We start from the raw sequence: 20,039 nt of genomic DNA, 5'->3' as shown, positions 1-20,039 counted from the left end.
TGCCACTTCAGGAGATGCCAGACATCCTTCTGAAGTCATGAGCAGCTATGTGTGGCCTTGGGTAAGAGTGTTCCTCCTCCAGGGAAAGGCCACTGAGGTGTCCAGAGCTGGACCTTCTGTCCTAAGCCAGACAGAGCCAGCAAGGCAAATCTTCCCACCTCATACTACTGTCTCTACACATCCTCCAGGAGTTTAGGACATCGCTAGAGTGTCTGTGGAAGAGTGGAGACAAATGGCTATTCCACAGTTCCCCACTCAGGTCCTGCCATGTGGGCTTCTCTGGTTTTCCAGGCAATGTCTCTTCTGCTCTGCAGCCTGCCCTGACTTCCCTTGCTCAGTAGGAACAATAACCACCATGGGCCACAATGGGGTGGACCTGGATGACATGTTCTGTCAGACAAGATTATTTTCCACTATCTAGCAGGGGACAGCATTATTCTGCAAAAACTGGTGCCTTCCCACAGCCAGAATCACGATCTATCATGACGTTTGCCTTGCAATGCTTGACACGGTCAAGTGCAGGCTGGCCAGAAGCCTGGTGCCTGTTCAGCCTCTGCTCCTTCCAGAGCCCCCTGAGCAGGGAGGACGGAGGCTGGAGGATTGTTTCCTCCAAACATCATTGTTTGAGAGTCACCATGCATGTCTGCAGCTCGCATGATGGGAAACTCTTGTGCCTGTGGGCCAAGCTGAGCTGAGATCATGGAGACGAATGTATGGAAATGCTGCAGAGTGCCAAAGGGAGGGGAGGAGGAAAGCAGGAAGGAAAAATCTGAACTTCCTAACTCCTAGTGGGGAAAGCAAGAGGTTTAAGAAGGTGATATTGTGAAGCCAGGTAGAGAAAATCACCAGGACCAAAAGAATCCCTACGTAGGATGGGACAGAGCTGCAGTGAGCATGGGACCATCTCTCCCTGCGGCCATAACTTGCTTGAACACCCTGCCCATGCCTGTAAGGCAAAGTTTGTTTGAGAAACAATTTTTCCTCCCATTTCACGCCTTTGACTTTCACCCCAGGCCGTCTGCATCTCACATCCTGCCTGCCCAGGGCTCCCTTTTCACCCCAGCCTCTCCCCGCGTGCCACGAGGAGCCGCGCTCTGTCTGTAAATGTGAGGAGACACACGGCAGCGGGCGGTGATGAAATGGCTGTTTCAAGAGGCCACAGGCAGCACTGAGAGTTATTGCAGGTCCAGCCCATCTATTTTCTGCAGCTTTACATATTTTCAATAGCTGCTCAGCCACATCCTTACCTATGTAACACAGGGCTGCTTTGAGCAGCCCTCACAGGAGGGAGGGGTTGCAAATCAAATGTTGTTTCTGAGGGAGCTCTCTTTGCTCTGGGGTAGCCTGGCTTTCACTTAATTTAACAAGTTTTCTAAGAGGGTTTCCAGCTGTGCATGGAAGGAGCTGCAGGGCTGATCAGAGCTGGAGGGCTCCAGGCTGCCACCAGTAGCTGAGGACATCACCAGGAAAAGTAGGGACTGTGGAACTATGAGTGCTCCTGGAGAAGAAAGGCCTCCACAATATCCTGCCCCAAAATTTCCTTTGTCTGACTCATAAGACCATCCAGGATGCTCCATACCTGTTTCATGTCAGTTCTTACAGTTGTTCATGAGCATGAACAGGAGTCTCAGCCACTTGAATCATAGTGAATGTCTCCTTTTTCCAGGGGAGAAATCTTTCTGGCCCTCTACACTCTGGAGGAAAGAACCACAAAACTACAAACTCACTGCAATAGAAACAGGATTCAGCTGCACTCAAGAGTGTAGAGAAGGTGGCCAGAAATAAAAAAAAAATAAAAATAAAAATAAAAAAAAAAAATTATAATATATTACACTAAGCATTTGATCTTTTGGCCCCAGCAAATCAGGTTTTGGGAATTATTCTATATATGCACCAATATTCCTAGCCTGAATATTGGCTAGAATTAAAAAGTGACCAGCAACAATGTAGGGGGACCTCAGGGTACGAGCAGGAGTGCCTCAAGCTGTGTCAGCTCCAGTGGTGACTCCTGGGCTGGGGAGGTTGCACAGAGGGATCTGCTGATGGCACATGGCGGGGAATCCCCTCCCTGGACCAGTCATTTTGCAGAAGCTTAAAGTCCACATAAGACTCAGAGCCCACTCACACCCCACCTCCATCATGTCAACATCTCCTCTGCTCTTCAACTTTTTGTTCTCCCCAGTACAGAGCAAGAGTGATCATTGCAGGAAGACATAATAGCTGGTTTTACAGAGAAAGCCACTGAAGAAAACACCCCTGCAGTGGATTTTGAGGTCAGTGCTGGAATGGCAGAAAGATCCAGCATCAAGCTGAAACAAGGGATTAAATATGAAAATGGGATTTTAAAATGGTATTATTGATTTTACATTATGGAAAGCAGTTTCCATGTTCTGGTTAGAAAGAAAGAAATCCAAATTAGACAGCCCCTTATTAAAATCCTTCCACTCTATTTCTTGGTCTAGTGAAAATCCCAAGTGTGATTTTTTATTCTGCTGTCTTAAATGATTGTCTCCTTTTAATCATCAGCGAGAAAATTAACCTGCTGAACAAAGACGCTTTCAGCGTTTTCATATTCAGTCGCATAATAAAAGACAAACTTATGCTAAAACATCAAAATTGCTGCAAAACCAAAGGAGAGACAAAGACATTCCGCCGGGAAAGAAAAAGAAGCTGTGTCCCTGAAGTGCACCAACGCACTAAACTTCTCTGAATCCTCACCTGCACAGCCCTTCACTTGTCATGCCCCATCCCCACCTCAAGCAGGAGAGTGAATTTATCACTGCATCACTTCATTACTTCGTTAGGCATAAACACAGCAAAGCCCACGCCTATAAAAAACATGTTCAAGGGGGTAATTACAGCAGGATAATTGACCAGCTTGAGGCTGCAGGAGGGAACAGAGTGCCGATCTGGTATTTTTATTAATAGGAGACATCACCCAGCGCCCCGTAACAATGACGGCGGGGCTGGAAGGGGGCTGCGGGCAGAGGGAGGGCTCGGCGCAAAGTGCCTGCGGAGCGTGAGCTGAATTCAGGTGCTCGCCGGGAGCGTCAGCTCTTTAATCTGAAGGTCCCCGGAGAGGTGCGGTGGCTGTAGTTTAATCAGAGCCATCTATTCGTCCCCGAGTGAGAGGGCTCCTTTCCCCGGCGCGGCTGAGCAAGGTCATTGTGCGGTGCCGGCGGTGCCCGATCGCGGCGGCTCCGGAGGGTGCTCATTAGTATTCCCCGCACCACGCCAGCTAAATTTGCCATTTCATTTAGAAGGCTCCTGTTTGCATTTTTCTTCCCTATCTCAGGCCTCATCAGAAGAAACAGGTGCTACTGGGTAAGATCCAATAAGCGTTTATACATATTTGCAGCAAATACTGGACACGGCTTTTTTTTTTTGCTTAATATTCTGAATATTCAGTGAGCGGCTCGTTCTTATGCATTACAAAAGGCAGAAAGGCTAATTTGGAACCAATGCTGTAAATATTTGCAGGGAATGAAGGATAAAAATCACAGCAGAAAGAAATCGTGCTATATGCCAGGATGGGAAAGAATGGCCCAGAGACATCCTGGTTCATAGAGTCACGGAATATCCTGAATTGGAAGGGACCCACGAGGATATTTCAGTCCAAGTCCTGACCAGAGCCAGCCTGGATCCAGTGCAGGGCCCATTTCAGGGCTGGGTTGCACCTCAAGATGCAAAGCACCACATCCTGCAGGGCTGCATTAGACCCCTGGTAAATCCAATACCCAATTGTTCACCAGCATTTATTCCAAATGCCTGATGAAACAAGGCACTAATGAGTTAATGCACTTATGCATTGAGTGCAGTGCTGTCCAGAGCAACTCTAAATAGGTACTTTCTCTCTGTTTCTGCAGGTTTCTTTCTGAACCATGGAACACCCCTGGCTCCTTGAGGTCCTGCTTCCATAGAACACCATTTGCCAATAATTCAGTGTCAGTGCAAAAACATGCTTGAAGGGGTTGCTGAGTCCAGGCAGATCAGCCCTGGATCTGCTCTGGATTATCCCCAAACCCAACAGTTTGTCCCATTTTCCATCTTTTTTCTGCAACAGCTTCCTGGACAAATGGCCACCAGGCAGGAGGACTCCTGCCCAGGCAACATGAGCAGGGGACACTCACTGAAACCTCTCTGCTCCACAAACTCAAGGCAGAGGCAGAGCTGTCACAGTGATTGAGATTTCTGCAGTGCATTATCAAACTGCAAGCTCTTCCTTTTAATTTCTTTTTTTTTTTAATGATTCCGGAGGTGCTTTTTGCCAATATCTATTTCTAGGTCTAATTCATTACAAACCCCACCCTGTGCCGGGTAGGGTGTCAGCCATTTTTGCATTTAATTGCCTATTTCAATCATTAGTGTGTGCCCATGTTCTTATGGAGGCTGTTAAAAGGTAAACTCTTAAATTTCCCAGGCTCTGGTAATAACACAGAAAATGCCGTTTTTCACACCGGCTAGACTGGTGCCACAATTACACATTGACTGGCTTGGCTCTAACATTATATCCCTTCCTGGTATTTCAAATATTCAGTAAAAAAAAAATGTAAATAAATAAAAAATCTTGTCCCACCAGGAAACAGAGAGAAAGTCCCAGAGCCTCTGGGACTCCTTACAAAGAACTCCCTTAAAATCCTTCCATGAAAAAAAAATAAAAAGAAAGAAAATAAAGGAAACTCGGCTAATAATACTTTTCCACATAAATAATGTAGATTATAACTGGTCTTTGGAGAAGACTGTGCATAACAGAGGTCTCTTTGTAAGGCTGAGCACAGATTACATGCTTCTGAGCCCTTTCATCATGATAGCTTTGCAAACTACAACATCTCAAGCACACTTAAAATTAATAAGCCAGGCTGCCTGCTCCTGGGCTCCAGAATCCCAGACGTGTCTTGAGATGGATGTAACCCTGGCAGGTGTCATGCACAAGGACCGTGGGCCTTTCCCAGTGCCATTTCCAGGCTGCACGGACTCAGGTCCCTGCTGATGTTTGCCTCTGCCCTTGTACAATAATAAAGGGATTAACAGCATGCCTACCTGCAATGGCAGGAGACAGGATTTGGTGACCCCTGAGGTTGCCCTGGTCCTATTCCTTAATGAAGCAGTGAGATAAGCCCTACTGCATACATACCTTTGGGAGAGGAGATTGCTATTGGAGCCTCTTGCGAGGGCTTTAATCCCAGAGGTGACTCTGCTGGGGCTGTGAGCAGCCCACACAGCAAAGATCCCCCTTCCAAAAAATCAGCATACCCCTGTCCTCCCTCCCCTCTATATTACATGTGCAAGAATAACCTGGGGTTTTTTCCAGTTATTTTTCAATGGGAAGATATGTGTGCATGTAGCACCTCAGCCCTGGCGGGAGCTGCAGCTGGGAGCAAAGCTGACCTGTGCAAGCCTTTGCTGTTGCACCATCCAAGTTCATCACCCAGTTTTTGAGGTGCTGGGCACCCCACAGTCTCTTGTGTGAGATGAACAGAGCCAGATTACTTTAGGAGGACTGCACCTGGATCCTCTCCTAACAGGAGCTGTTTTCCTGGTCTTTAAACCTACGATGCTCAGCTTTAGGTACCACTTTGAGAGGTCTTGGTCCTCTTGGCTGACTCTACAACAAGGTGGCAAAGAGCATGCCTCTTTTAAACACATAAAAAATTCCAAGAAATCCAAGTTTCCTGTCATAAATGGGAAGCAGAATATCTAAATCAGAAGCTGGGGGCTGAAAGGCACCCAAGGGTCCAGGCTTGAGGGCTTGGATTACAGCTGCGTTTGGAAGGGGAAAAATCAAAAAAATTTCTTAGCAAGAAATCCTTGGCAGAAATCATCAAAGTTTTCAGGCAGAGGCAGATCAGACACTTAGATGTGTGTTGAATTGATAGGTTATTGCTGTGAAGAAACTCCAAATCTAAAAGCTGAAAATAGCTCCCTCCTAAATGTGAGCACGAACCTTGAAATTAGGCACAATATTGCCTTGCTGCCACAAAAGAGCTCTATTTTCTGACAGCCAACATCCCAAATTAAACAGCTTCCACGTGTGTCAATAAAAGGCATTGGCTTCATTATTTGTAGTCCCCCAGTGATAATTTCTACTCCCCTTTAGTAAATGTCATTACAGTTCCAGACAGACATCTGCACCCTGGGCAAATTGACTGATAAATGCTCCTTGCTGGAGAAACAATTCGGGAGCAATGGGAGGTTCCTCGTGCTGTGGGCAGCTTTGTGAGGGCAGGAAACGCAGGCAGCCTGTCCCAGAGCTGCACCCTCTGTGCCAGTGGGGAGAGGCCATCGGGTGTGCACAGGGCGCTGGGTGAAACCGAGCTGGTGGGTAAAACAACCTGCTCCAAAGACACCAGAAGGGAGAGGATCTGGGTTTTTCTGTCCCAGTCCTCCTCCTGTTCACTCTGGGTTTTCTACTGCTCTTCTCCAAGTGGTTTGCAGGTCCTTTCCTCACTGTCCACAGCTTGCTTAGCTCTAGACATAACTCGTCCTTTTCTGTTCCTCACCAAAGTGAAGGTTATCAGCAGATAACTGGAAATTGTGGGTTATTTGTTACCAGCATGACACAGCTGTGAGCACACCTGGGGCATGCTCTGTTTCTCTTGAGGAAACCAAGAGTCTCACCTACAGCTTGTGGCTCTTCTTCTGGGTCCCAGGACAGGACTTGCAGCTCTGGTGAACACCAGAAACAAGACCCAGACTGTGCACAGAGGGACATGCTGGATTCACCCGTCTCAGAAATGACCTATCCCTTTTCCTGCCTATGTTCTGGCTCATGACTTAATTCTTACACAGCATTGGGTAGTATCTCCTGAATAAAAGCTGCTTAACAGGAGAGAAGGAGCTTATAATTTTGGTCCAGGACAGCTGGCAAGTCTTTCACCTTATATTAAAAGCTCATATTGGGTTTAGCAAGCCCCTCACTTGGGCCTCCTTTCCCTTCAAAGTATCCCACACTCAGTAAATCTACCTGAACGGTGAGCAGGAAAGACAATTTAGTTCATTCCCCAAAAGAAAAATCTTGATTAAAAAACTCTACTTGCCAAGTTGATTGGAGTTGCTAATTGATCAGCAGAGCCACTGTTAGCCCAGGTACTTGGCAGTGGCAGCAGACCATTCCTGACTCCTGCTGTCACTGCCACATGGGAAAAGACACGAGGAAAGCAGTGGGGCTGACTCTGTCCCCACTCTCTGCACTGGCCCAGGACTGATTCCAAATTCCCCTTGCATAACTAACATCTAAAGCAGGCCCAACATTTTCTGTAGCAAAACTGTCTTTGTGCAGAAAAATTACCTGCTAAACTCTGCTTTCCAGTAAATGCCAGACTGCTTTTTGCTCACCCCACCGCTACAGCTTTTCTTGGTTTGTTATTTATGTCTCCTTTCACAATTTCCCACCTGCACCATCTCTATCAATATGCATGAAATAAAAATCAATAGCAGCTGGTCGAAGAGCACAGCAGCAGCTCTGGTGTTAGATCCCAGCCAGGAACCAGTGGATCATCCTGCTGAGAAAAGAGGAGCATTTTGTACATGCGTGGTGGTTAATTCCTCTGCAGACCAAGACATTCTGGGGGGTTGATGCATGGCAAGTGGGAAGCAATTGGTCTTTAGGGATATGGGGAGCTGGTCACACACCTGGGAGACTGCAAGGAGCATCATATCTCGCCGGTCCTCACTGTCCCTTATCCGTGATGCACCTCTGGTTCATCCCTTCCCAGCAGAGACCTGTTCTTCCAAACTGCCATCTACAGGGATTTCTACATGCAACATACAGGTGTCTCACTGTCCCCCTTACAAGTTCTTCCTCAGCTCTAGCACTTTGATTCAACCCATGTTGGATCCTATGGATCAGTCCCCTATGGCACGGGGAGGCTGGGTCTTGAGGGTACATGGCTGAGCCTGCATGAAGTTCCAGTTCAACTTTGCAGAAGTACTTATGCCCTCACATGGTTCAAAAAAAAAAATGTATATCCCACCTGGAATGAGCGATCCCAAGTCTTTGAAAGCAATGGCAACTGGAGGTGTACGTCTTGCAAAGAGTGAGAAAGAGCAGAGGATAAATTTGGCCGCTATTCCTAGCAGAGAAACTGGAGAAAGTATTTGGTACCTCTGGTGTCCCCAGTGCAGTATCCAACTCAGTCAGCAACATCCTGTTGCAATACAACAAGGGGTAATGGTTTTAAACTAAGAGAGGGTCAATTTAGATTAGATATAAGGAAGAAGGTTTTTTACTGGAAGGATGGTGAGGCACAAGTCATCCAGAGAAGCTGTGGATGTGAGTTCCTGGAAGTATTCAAGGCCAGGTTGGAAGGGGCTGTGAACAACCTGGTTTAGTGGAAAGGGGAATGGGATCTAGATGGTCTTTAAGATCCCTTCCAGCCCAAAATGTTGTAGGATTCTATGATCAGTCCCAAGAGACCCCAAATTACTCAGGAACCACAGTCAGTGCCAAGCAGGAGGATATGTTAATCCCATTAATCACATTAATCACAGCAAAACACAAATGAGGCCATGGAACCACTAAAGAAATCTATACCACAACAGGTTCTCTTTTAAGCTACACTTTTCCCTTTCCCACCAGTTTCATCTCTCTGTGTGCTCTTTTGCCTCGTTCCCTGTGGCACCAGCCTTATTTTCATCAGGAAAGAGCACAGCTCAGACAGAGAGCAGCTTGCTGAAACCTGGCACCTCCTGTATCTCTGGCAATTATTGCTAAGCACGTCAGGTTGCTTTGGGAACACCGTGGAAGTAATGTGACTTCTGACGGCTGCCAGGTTTTCCCCATGTTCTCACCTTGAGAGCTTGCCCCCAGGAGATGGCAGCTTGCTCTCTTTGATGGTGCAAATGGACTGGAGGGCACCAAACCTGGGCAGGCACCAGTGAAAGAGACATAGAGGTGGAAGGAGGGGGAGTGTGAGTGACTGGAAGTGCCCCATCCCCAGCTGTTCTGCTCCCCACAAGCCTTTACACCAGCCTGGAGGCACCTGGAGCTCCCTGGGACAATGCACAGGCCCTGCCACAAGCCTGCCATGGAGAAATGAAGGGCAAAATGGGCAATGGAAGGAACAGAAGACCTGAGATTGAATGAAATCATACCAGAATCCAAGTAATTCCTCTACAACAGAAAGGATTATTAATATTCAAGGTAGCCCATGGCTCCTAAGGTGCATCCTTCCCTCTGAAGGATGTTGCACATGCACTGTGTTAATGATTTGAATTGATGATCTTAGAAGTCTTTTCCAGCCTTGATGATTCTATGTACCCTGCCTCCTGTGTATGGAGCTCTTTACACATCTCACTCTGAGTTTTAGGGCTGGAAAGAAGTGGGGCAGCTTCAGGAGTCTCTGCCAGGTCCTATCTCCAGGCCAGGAACCAAAGTGGCAGGTGTTGGGCCCAGGAGCGTTCCTGTGCAAATTCAAGAGCCCTGCAAACAAAGGGAAAAATTTCCCTTTTGAAAAACTGCCTCAAAGAGAAGCACTGGGATACAGCTGGGCCCAAGCAAGAGACACCTGATGCTGAGGGCGCATCCTTCCCCTAGCAGGGATTTAGAGCACTGGTAATTGGTATACCAGACCTTATCCTCCTTCTACTCACACTTTCTGGCTGTGGAACACAGGAGAGCCTGGACAAAACCTCAAATGCAAACAGGATGAGTTTGCCTGAAAACCATCCGCCAGGGTTCAAAGGCAATGGCTCCAAAGGCTGTATTCCTGCTGGGGTAGAACTTCCCCAGGGGGAGGAAAAAAACCCGACACCTCTGAAGAGGATAAGGAAAGTATCCAGAAAGAACTATGCATGAGGTTTTCAGGAGATATATCCCTCTGTGGGAGATTTCACCCACATGTGCTCCTGGTACTGAAGCGGGGGTGCACAGGACTCCTGGGATGACTGTAAAAGCAGCATCCCCTCTCTGCCTCTAACTCAGACCTAATCTAGCAACAGCAGGCTCCTGATTTTATAACTTGTAGGGCAAAAGCAGACCCACAAGAATTTTTCAAAATAGTGTAAAAAGCCTCATGTCTTTTTACAAATGAATAGTACAGTTGGGATCTGTTTCTCATTTTTTTGTGCAACACACTCTTGCACTTTGCTGTTCCAACCTTTAAAATAAACCTGTGCTATATTTGCAAGAATCTCTCCGCAATCACAAGAGAGAGAAGAAAGGGAATTCTTAAAACAAAAATTCACAACTTCCACAGTAATCACACCTTCCTAAAACACCAGAGCTTGGTGTGAGAGGCAGTTCTGCTGTTTGCAGGAGCAGAGACGGAAGCGGAAAACTCTGAAAAGATGGTGTGGCTTCTGCTGTGCCATCTCCCAGCAAAGCCCAGCCCAAGACTAACGCAGTTCTTGCTCGAGGCACGAGCTCTGCCGTGCCCCGGGTCAGAGAGAGTCCAGCTGGGTTCTTCTGTGCGTCGCTGGAGCGACTTGGGCATCAGGAAAAGAGCTGCTGGCTGAGCTGGCTAGCTGGCTGGCTGCTTTGCAGAGGAAACACGGCAGGAGCCGATGGGATCGGCTCTCGTTAGAGGAGACAGAGAGAGGCTGTTCTGGTCCAACTCCTAACAGGTTTTATTGTTAGAAGTTTCGCAACCTGAACAAGCTCGGAAGGGATGGAATGCGATGGGATTGTGATGGGAAGTGATGGGATGATCCCCCGAGGCTTGTCCTCAGTTTTATAGGGAGTTTGAAAACCCCGGTGAAAGGGGGAAACAACCAATGAGTTACAATTCAATGAGGATACAATTCAACAAGAACCACTGGGGTAAACCGAGAGGCGGGAGTTATACCAGAGAACCAGTGAACAACCGAGTAACCGGGAATTTTCCCGAACCAGGGGAGGCGGCTTGTACCCGGGCACCGCCCAAGGGGTGCAGCTTAGGCTCCTGAGCCGCCCCTCGACCCACCCTCTGCCTCTTCGGGAAATTCGATCCGGGGCATGGGCTGGGATTGATGGGCATCTCGCTGCCCCAGCCCCGCAGTGGGATGGGTCACTGCAACGCAAAACCGGCTGCACTCAGAGCTGCCAGGCCAGCAAAGCTCAGGAATTACCCCAGGGCTTTTTAGGAGCCCTGTAAGTCCCTGCTGAGGTTTTGCTTTTGAGAGAAAAGCCATCCTTTCCAGTGGCAGCACCTGACTGAGGCCTTGATGTTCCCAAGCTCCCCAAATCACACATCTGTAGAGGGGGTCCTGCCTCCTCAGCAGTCCCCAGCAGCAAATTAAACCAACCTGGGCACCATCTCTTGTCCCTGTCCCTGTGAGCATGGACCAGAGCTCTACAACTCCCTGAAAGGAGGTGGTAGCCAGGTGGAGGTCGGTCTCTTCTCCCAAGTAACAACAGACAGGACAAGAGGAAAGAGCTTCAAGCTGTGTCAGGGGAAGTTTAGATTGGATATTGGGAAGATTTTCTTAATGGAAATGGTGGTCAGGCATTGAAACAGGTTACCCAGGAAAGTGGTGGAATCATCATCCCTGGAGGTGCTTAAAAGACATGTAGATGTGGTACCTGGGGACATGGTTTAGTGGTGTACTTGGCAGAGCTGGGTTAATGGTTGGATTCTATGATTTTAAAGGTCTTTTCCTACCTCAATGATACTATAATTCCATGAAATGTGAAAAAGGAGCTTTGGCTTCAAGGCCAACAGGACCAGGATTTCATCTCTCCAAGGACATCACTCTGTTTAACTTCTGAACTCTGAGCTAAAGCAGCCCCGGCAGAGATTTGTGGCCTGTGCTGGGATGGGGGGAGGTTTGTGTGCAGACTCCAGCAAGTCTGTAGAACAACTCTTTGGAAAAACAGCCCATTACAAGCAGGTACTTTGTCTCAAACTTCCAGTTTGCTGTGCTCTGTTGGCCTCCTCACTGCTGTAAGGCCAGGAGTTTTGACATCTTCTTTGCCCAGCAGAAACCCTGTGTTTTAACAAGCCAGAGAAAGCATCCTTCTTCTTCTCCCTTTTATCCTACAAATGGAGACTCTGCAAGCCAGTGGGAGCAGCTACCAGCACTGCTGGGACTCTTGGTCTGTCTCCATCCTATGGCAATATTCCTGATTGGTGTACCCACTGGACATCCAAAATATGGGTCCAAGCATGGGCTGTCAGTCCTGGCTGGAGCTGAACATTGCCTTGGTCATTAAGTTGCTTATAGAAACACAGGAAAAACCCACTTTAAGACTAGGAATCCTCAAGAATCTGCTTCTTCAGCTCAGTTTGCTCCTGGAATTATGTCAAGGTACCCACAGCAAGTAGAGAGGAGACTGCAGCACCCCTTAACCCAGGGACGTATTTATATGAATGTTTCCTTGTCTCTGCCCACCAGTTGGCTCTTGAGGGTTTTGTAAAAATGACTTAAGCTGCAAAGGACCGTTTCCTCAACAGCTTTAACCTTTTCCTTGCCAGCTGCCCTGAGCACAAACAGCAGCCTGCACCCTGCATCCAGCAAAGAAGGTGAGGGAGGTATTAAACCAGCATGAGATGGGTACTAGTGCTATCAATAGGCTCTCAGCCCCACTGATGATGAGAGGAGGAAGAAAACATACACTGAGGACAAAATCTGTCTTGTTAGGACAATTTTGTCAAGCCTTGAGGTGGAGATTTACTGTCTGGGTTGTACAAGCTGGATTGAAGCTTGAAACAGCTTTCCCTTGATGGCTTTGGTTTTTCTGGCTTCAGCCCCAGTTCCTGAGCTCCCAGTCTGTTTCCAGCTCCTCCAGACCTGGGGTAAGGTATACAGGGGAAGTTCTTACTCCACTACATCACCCCAAATGTTTATGCCTGGAGCAAACTCAAGAGCACCTCCCTGACTCTCAGGCAGTGGAAGCCAATGTCAAGAGCAGGTCATGCTCAGCCGTGGATCAGAAGAGCCCTGGGAAGGCAGCAGGGTGGACAACAGTTAGGTGGGGACATAGCAGGGACCTTGCACAGCTGGTAAAGAAATCATAAATCAGGGAAAAATATATAAATCACGCATGAATGCTGACCCTGCTGCCAATAATTCCCACTCTTGTCTCAGTTACCACTGCTCTTCTTGCAGCTGCACACATGCAGTCATTACTGAGCATTTTGGCTAAACTTATTTTGTCTTCTTTTAATGTCTGCCAGCTGAATCAAAGGTCTCCATGCAAGTAGTGTGCACCATGACACAATCCATGACACTTTCCTGGGGAGCTCTGAATCCCATAAAGCAATAAATTGATTACAGCATGGAAAACATACAAAATCCTCATATTTCCTCTCTGGAAAAGAGACATGAGTGTGGTCTTCATGAAAAGCTACATCTCATCCTTTCAGAGGAAAAGCACCACCCCTGAGCAGGAATAAGCTGAGTTATTGCTAATGTGATGAGCTGAGGTCATAAATAAAAACTGCCTTCCCTCTAGGATAATTTTCTGGCAGTGGCCTCTGAGCACACACCTTGCTCCTACTTTCCTGATGTGAGATGTGCCATGCACAAGGCCACAGGATTGCGTGGTTCTAATCCCACACATCAGATGCAGCATGTCAGGGGGAAGGTGAGGAAGGGAGGGCACAACAAGGGCTATTTTATGCCCCCAAAGTCCAAATGTGGAAGGTTGTAGCACAACACACCAACACAGCCACAGCCTTCGGAACACAGCCTAACTCAGGAGAAGATGACTGTGGAAGAATCTAAGCTCAGGGAAGCAGTTACTGATATTTCTCCATCTTCCAGCCCCTTTCAGCACAAGGTTTTCCCAAGACAGATGTGGCTTTTGTGCATCTCTCTTGCATGAACTTCTTTAGTGTTTGCTGGAGCCCTCTTAAATTTTTTAACACCTGTACCCACAGCTGATCAAGGAACTGTGGTTGTCCCACAAGCACCAGCCTTACATGGGAAGGTGCACTCCTTTTGTGTGTTCTGAGTTTTTACTCACTTCCTCCTGGTCTTTCTGGTGCAAAAAAAAAGGGTGAAAATCCAGTTCCAGCCCTTTCTGACACCGCCAATATGTTTTTGACACTTAAGGGGCAGCCTGCATGGCACACACAGCACTCATGAGGTTTATGATTCAATCTCTTCCTTTTCCCAGTAAGTTTTCCAAAGTAGGTGTCTCAAGATGCTCATCTAACAAAGCTAGAAGACATAATTGTCCTGACACTGATAAACACATTTGTAACCCTAATCCTAATTGCTCTGTGACCTCTGTGATATTTATGTCATGGGAAGGCTTGCTGGTTTAGAGTTCCCTTGGGTAAAACCATGCCAAACTTCTGGTGAATTACTGTCAGCTCATGTTAAGGCTTTCCCAAAGGAACTTGTCCTTTGCCAGCAATAAATCTCAAATAATGGAATAATTCAGTCAAAGTCTTGGTGTATCTACCCCTGAGAAAGCATTTCAAACAGAAACCTCCAGAGTTGCCCGGGCAGGTTTGACACAAACCTTTGCCTTGACAGTAAAATTTCAGGAATAGCTGGTGACTGGCTAGAGGACATGAGGTTTTAGACACATGAAATCCCTCCAGTTTGCAAATCATTAAACCCAGAGCAAAATGAGTCCCTGCAGAGAGCTGCAGCACTCCCTGCATGATGAGTGACCCTCCATCACTTTTTCCACACAAGCTGGCGTGAGCAGCAGGACACCCCAGAAGTGAGACTCTGACCTCACATGTGCTTGGCTCTGTAATGCTGTATCTGCAGAAAACAAGGAGTGATGAAGGAAAAAGTCAGTCCAGGAAGCTTTCTATACACATCAGGAACCATATATATATAATTAGCTCTTTTTTTTTCCCAAGGGTCAGCTGCTGGAAACTGCAAGAGCATACCAGAGAAATGTCTGACATGGAAGTGTTCCAGGCCAGGCTGGATGGAGCTTGGAGCAACCTGATCTAGTGGAAGTTGTCCCTGCCCAGGGTAGGAGGGTTGGAAAGAGATAGTCCTGAAAATCCCTTCCAAACCAAACCATTCCATGATTCTGTGATCCTATGGTCTGTCTTTCTAATTCAGACCTGGTCCTAAGTAGAAGTTTGAGGCTCTCTAAGTGGTCACGGGGTGCACTGTTCTCATGCTGCCATCACAAATCCTGCTGAGCAGAATTATCTTTATTCCCAGAGAGGAATGCACACTTGGTCTGTTCTTTTCTGACAAAATTCAGCTGTAGAAGCAAAGTGTTCTTGGAACCTTGACTGTAAAAGTGTTCTGGAAATTGAGCTAACTAGGGGAACAAAGGATGACCCTACAAAAGCACTGAGATTTAAATATTACAGGATAATTAATCCTGTAAGCTCCCAGTGAATTAAAGTGTCACTTCTTAGGAGAGATCTGAGCCCACAGTTTTACACTGGAATTGTCCCAGACACAACAGCAAAGATTTAAAATGTAAATTAATGCATCTATCAAGCTTATCCAGCATTATCCTGATTAATGATCAGCACGTTCAAGAAGACTTTTACACCTGAAAGTTTTAACCAACTCTTATAAGAGAGCAGGAGGGAATCGAGCACCAGGAGAATACATCTGCAGGTGGACACTGAGATGGTCCTGCAAGGCTGTCCATGCTAACAGTTCACAGGTGTGATTCTCTTCAGTGTCTCTGTTGCATTCATTTTGTCTTGCATCAGTTTGTTGGGAGGGGATTTGCTTCTTCTTAGCTTTTTGCCTCCTTCTAAAACGGCACATTTCGTCTCTGTGCCTCTCAGGAAATATCATGAGGCTCACAGGGACTCTCACTGGCCAGTAGCCAAGTTACCTGGTGTCCTCCCTTCATCCCCTGCCTTCTCCTCCATTTCCCAAGACTACAGACAGCCTGTTGCAAGGAAATCCTATTCTTCCTGATTGCTTGGAGAGCAGCTAGCCTCAAGGTCACTTTTGTATATAAATTGCAGATATTGTATTAGCACCACTCTTCAGGCATTCAGAACCAAGTCTAAACAGGAGAGCTCATCAATTCAGCTGTCTCACGGCTAGACCTTCACCATTATGCATGGCTTCCTTTCCTTACTGATTACAGTACAGCAGATTCATTATTATTATTTTAAATTTGGTTATATACAACTGCATGGTGTCTTTTAATTGCCTTTTCTTTTTCCAACTGAACTGCTAAGGGATGTAAGCAAATTATATGGCTTAACAATTCTGCCTGCTGCAGACAGACTTGTGTGGCCAACACACCAAAGACACAGTGAAAACATTACCTTTTACTCGAAGTGTAAACTCAATAAACCCCCAGGAGAGCAATAAAAATGCAGTAGCCAGCAGATTTAACAAGGACATGCTCAGTGCACAGTGTAATCTTATTATGTGCTTAATGCCCAGTGGAATTACAGGAATTTGATTTAGCAACATCAGATTTCAGTTTCTCAAATTATACTGACTGCTTATAAATTAAGACTGCGATTTGGGATAATTGCTTTTCATTTGCATTGGCAAAGCCCATATATTATATTTATTCTCACTACACTGTTTATATGTTTGAAGTGTCACAGAGTATCACATTTGGGACTTAAACTGGAGTGATGGAGAGCTTTCCTTTGCATCAATGACACTCATGTTACTTCCCCATTAAATCCGGGTAAATGTTCTACCCTGGTGATCTTTATAGGCTTGAAAGGTCTATTTTATGGTTTCCCAAACCTGACTGAGCAGAGTGAAAGATGAGTGAGTTCTGGTGAAGGACTCAGTCTTCCTCTCCATCAGTCTGAGCTGTGACATATTCATTGGAAAGCCACTGACCTGCAGATGTGCAGTGAAGGAATAAACACAACAGTGTCCTCCAACCATACCAGCATCATGCTCGAGAGTGTTTTCACGTGACCATTTTTTGGGCTCTGCCACTGCAGGGTGTGAATGAAGTGGGGAGAATGAGGCAGTGAGTGATTAATTACCTCTGGGGAGAGGGGTGGTGGTGTCAGCAGGGCCACCAGTGGACTGGCAGGTAATGCTTGCAGGGTCATGAAGTGTATCAGTGAATGGCTATTGAACTGCATGAGCACATTATGAGCACTTGAACTCTGGGACAAATAATTTCATCTCAAGAGAAATGAATGAAATAATTAAACATGATGGAATGAGCAAAGGGCACAGGAACAACTCTGGAAGAAGACAGGAAATACCTTTGCTGCTGATTTTGGCTTCCATGTCTAAGACATCTGTAAAATCTGTAAAACAACCATCCCTGTGCAAACTACAGTGTACAGTAGAATGACTTGATTTACTGAAGATCGTTCAAACTGGCTCCCAAGCCCCAGGTTATCAGCATATCCTGGTCTGGAAAACCTCTACTGCTCCAAAGTCATTAAAAGATTATAATGAGTTGATTAAAAAATTAACAAGGCAACAATTCAATTAAGCCTTGTACCACTGGGCAACAAATGTAGCTGCAATTGGTGAACACATCAACAAATTGCTGAGCAAAATGCACATCTCTTTGTTTCCTGCACAACACATGAATCCAATGTCTCTCACCCAAGGATGAGGGGAATAAAGTGTCATTTAAGCATTTTGGGATGCCCATGGATATTTGGTGTGAAACACAAGTACCATCCTTTTTTTGATGAAGTAGAGCTGATCCTTCAAGCCCTTTAGCCTGAGATTAGGTTTAGGTGGCAGATCAGCTGTAGATAGCTCAGAGAGAGCTGCAGAATTTTCCTGACTCCAGACTTACTTGGAAATTTAACTTATTCCTTAATAATACTGTGTAAAATGACAACAAAGCCCTCTAGCATTTTCCTAGGCTTCAACTCATGTTTGCTAAAGGAACAAAAAAATTTGAACACTATCCCAGCAGCTGCTGGTGCAAGGCTGCAGCCCAAGGCTTTCCTGGATTTTAGGGAGCCTTTTCCCAGGGTGAATAAGATACTAGGACATCATTTCTGTAGCTCTGAGATCCTCTATGGGCCATGCAGGATACCTGTGCTGGTGGTTAGCACTAGCCCAGTGCCATGACATGGTCCATGCTGGGGTCAGCCCATGCCACCTCTCCACCTCGGAGGCTCCACAGTGGAAATTTCTCCATCTGCATGGTCACTAAAAGGGTTCCCCGCGGCAAAGCAGAGCCCCAGCATCCCCCTAAAGCCCTGGAGAACCCTAACCAGGCATGTTCAGAGAAATACTGCACTGGAACTGGTCTTTAAAAGCTCAGAAGGGTTCACCCAAGATCAGCAAGAGAGAGAGAAAGCCAAAATGTCACATTTACCTCTCAGCACTCCTGGCAGATGAAGGCAGGGAGACCCATTATAGCTCTTTTTTTCATGTCCCCAGCTCTGGTTCCCAGAAGGACTGTGTTCAGAGCTGTTTGTGGCAGTGCTCTGCATGCACTTTTAATCTGCCCCATCTGCACTTGGGGAGATGCCGTTCAGCTGCCTTTTCCAACACCGCGCCTGGCAGATTTATGCGTGTCGGCTCTGCGCTGCCATGCTGCACTGTGCTGTTAACCTTCATTAAGATGTTTTAATAATTGAATAAACGATGTGCCAGACGTGCAGTTTAACCTCAGAGTGTAACGAAACAGAGGACACGATATTAACTGCAGCCCTGGAACAAATATCACCATAAATACCACTAAGTAGGTATCACACAAAAACACCTGCCCTTGACATTAAAAAACACGCTCAGCCACACTGAGAGGAGAATACAATACATGATACATTACATCTTATCTGCATCTCAATGCCATTAAATGAGCATGGTTAATGCTTTAATAATCTGCCAGGGAGCACTGTGGGCTCTACATCTGAGCTAACCCATAAAAGAGGAAACTCTCTCATCTGTTGCCTCGAGCGAGATGAAATACCATGGGCCTCCCTTGGCAAAGAGGGGGCTTTTTTGTGCAATGACATAGAGAGGGTTCAGGAGGAGTTCTGTCACTGGCGATACTTCAAAGAGTGACATCGAATTAGGGCAGGAGGACAAACTCACAGAGATGCTTATTTGTCCCCGTGGAGGGAGGATAAGGGATCCCACGGGAAGTGAGAACGTGTTGGGGAAGCGTGTAAGAAATGAGGGATGGACAAAGGCCCTTTCCCAGGGTCTAGCACTGTAGATCAGTCTGCTGCTGAGCAGGTGGCCATCTCCCAAATCCCTGTTTGTACCTGATGGCCACAGGTGGTTCTGTCACCCACAGATGTGTCTATCTACTTCCCATAAATGTGTCTATCTGCTTCAAACCCTTTAAAAGCCTTTGGCCTGTACAGTTACAGGATGCAGCAAGATTCCTTTTTGATCCTTTTGAAATACTTCCTTGAGGTTTTGCACCCTCCTAACATCCTCCTGGACACTGATGGGCTTCAAGGAGGTTGTTGCAGAGCTGTACTCCACACCCTGCTTCAGATCTCCATCACACCCCATTCCCAAGATTTCCCAGTTTCAGTGCCAATTTCTGACAGATCTTACCCTTTTAATCAGCCAGACTGGATCCACCAAAAGCATTCAGAGCCTCCTTGCTTGCCCAGCTCCAAACCTAGGGAAGTTTGGGTAAAAAAGACATTTTGGGACAGGGTGGGTTTGTCTGGATGCACACAGTGACCAGCAGGATGAGGACATTCAGCTTGCCAGAACTCACAGGCCAAGTTGGAGATTAATTTTCCAGCTTTTAATTTATCTGTCTCACCCAGGAGTTCACTGTTTTCCTGTCTTTAAATAAATATTTTTTTCTTGTGCTTACAATTTTTTGGGTAGTAATAAAACAGCTTCAAAGATCAAAAGCTCATGGGGGGTCTTTCGGCACCTTCAAGGAATTAAAAAAATGAGCTGGGTTAGAGGGGGCAGCCCTGCTTCCAAGCAGACTTGCAGGCACACATGTTTCCAAGTGATGCTTTCATTTTGAAAGGAAGCAAGGAAACCAACTTGAAAGTCAGTAATTTTCTAGTTTTCTTCTATGGGATAAAAAATTCTAATGAAGAGTTTTTGTTGGAAGATTTGGGAAGGCAAAATCCAGAGCCAAAGTGCAGGTATGATGCTTTCCTCATTTGCATTTGCACCTGCTAGCAATCAAACTGGAATTTGTGGGATCTAACACTTCCTGATCCGAATCATTTTACTGTAAAAGGAATTCCAGATGTGGGAATTTCTAAGTAAATTTTTAGCTAAATTTCTAA

At 46.4% G+C, this 20,039-nt stretch overlaps 1 long non-coding RNA gene across 1 annotated transcript in view; it reads right to left on the bottom strand.

Moving 5' to 3' along the window:
* The window catches only part of LOC116446098, a 35,835-nt gene extending 17,489 nt beyond the window's left edge, over nt 1-18,346 (bottom strand). The window contains exon 1 of the long non-coding RNA XR_004241049.1: nt 18,140-18,346. This is a non-coding gene — a long non-coding RNA (uncharacterized LOC116446098). The remainder of the gene's footprint in view (nt 1-18,139) is intronic.
* Nucleotides 18,347-20,039: the final 1,693 nt, after the last annotated feature.

The sequence above is a fragment of the Corvus moneduloides genome, chromosome 6 (genome assembly GCF_009650955.1).
Source record: "Corvus moneduloides isolate bCorMon1 chromosome 6, bCorMon1.pri, whole genome shotgun sequence".
Taxonomy (NCBI): domain Eukaryota; kingdom Metazoa; phylum Chordata; class Aves; order Passeriformes; family Corvidae; genus Corvus; species Corvus moneduloides.
This window is presented reverse-complemented; position numbering and strand designations above follow the sequence as displayed.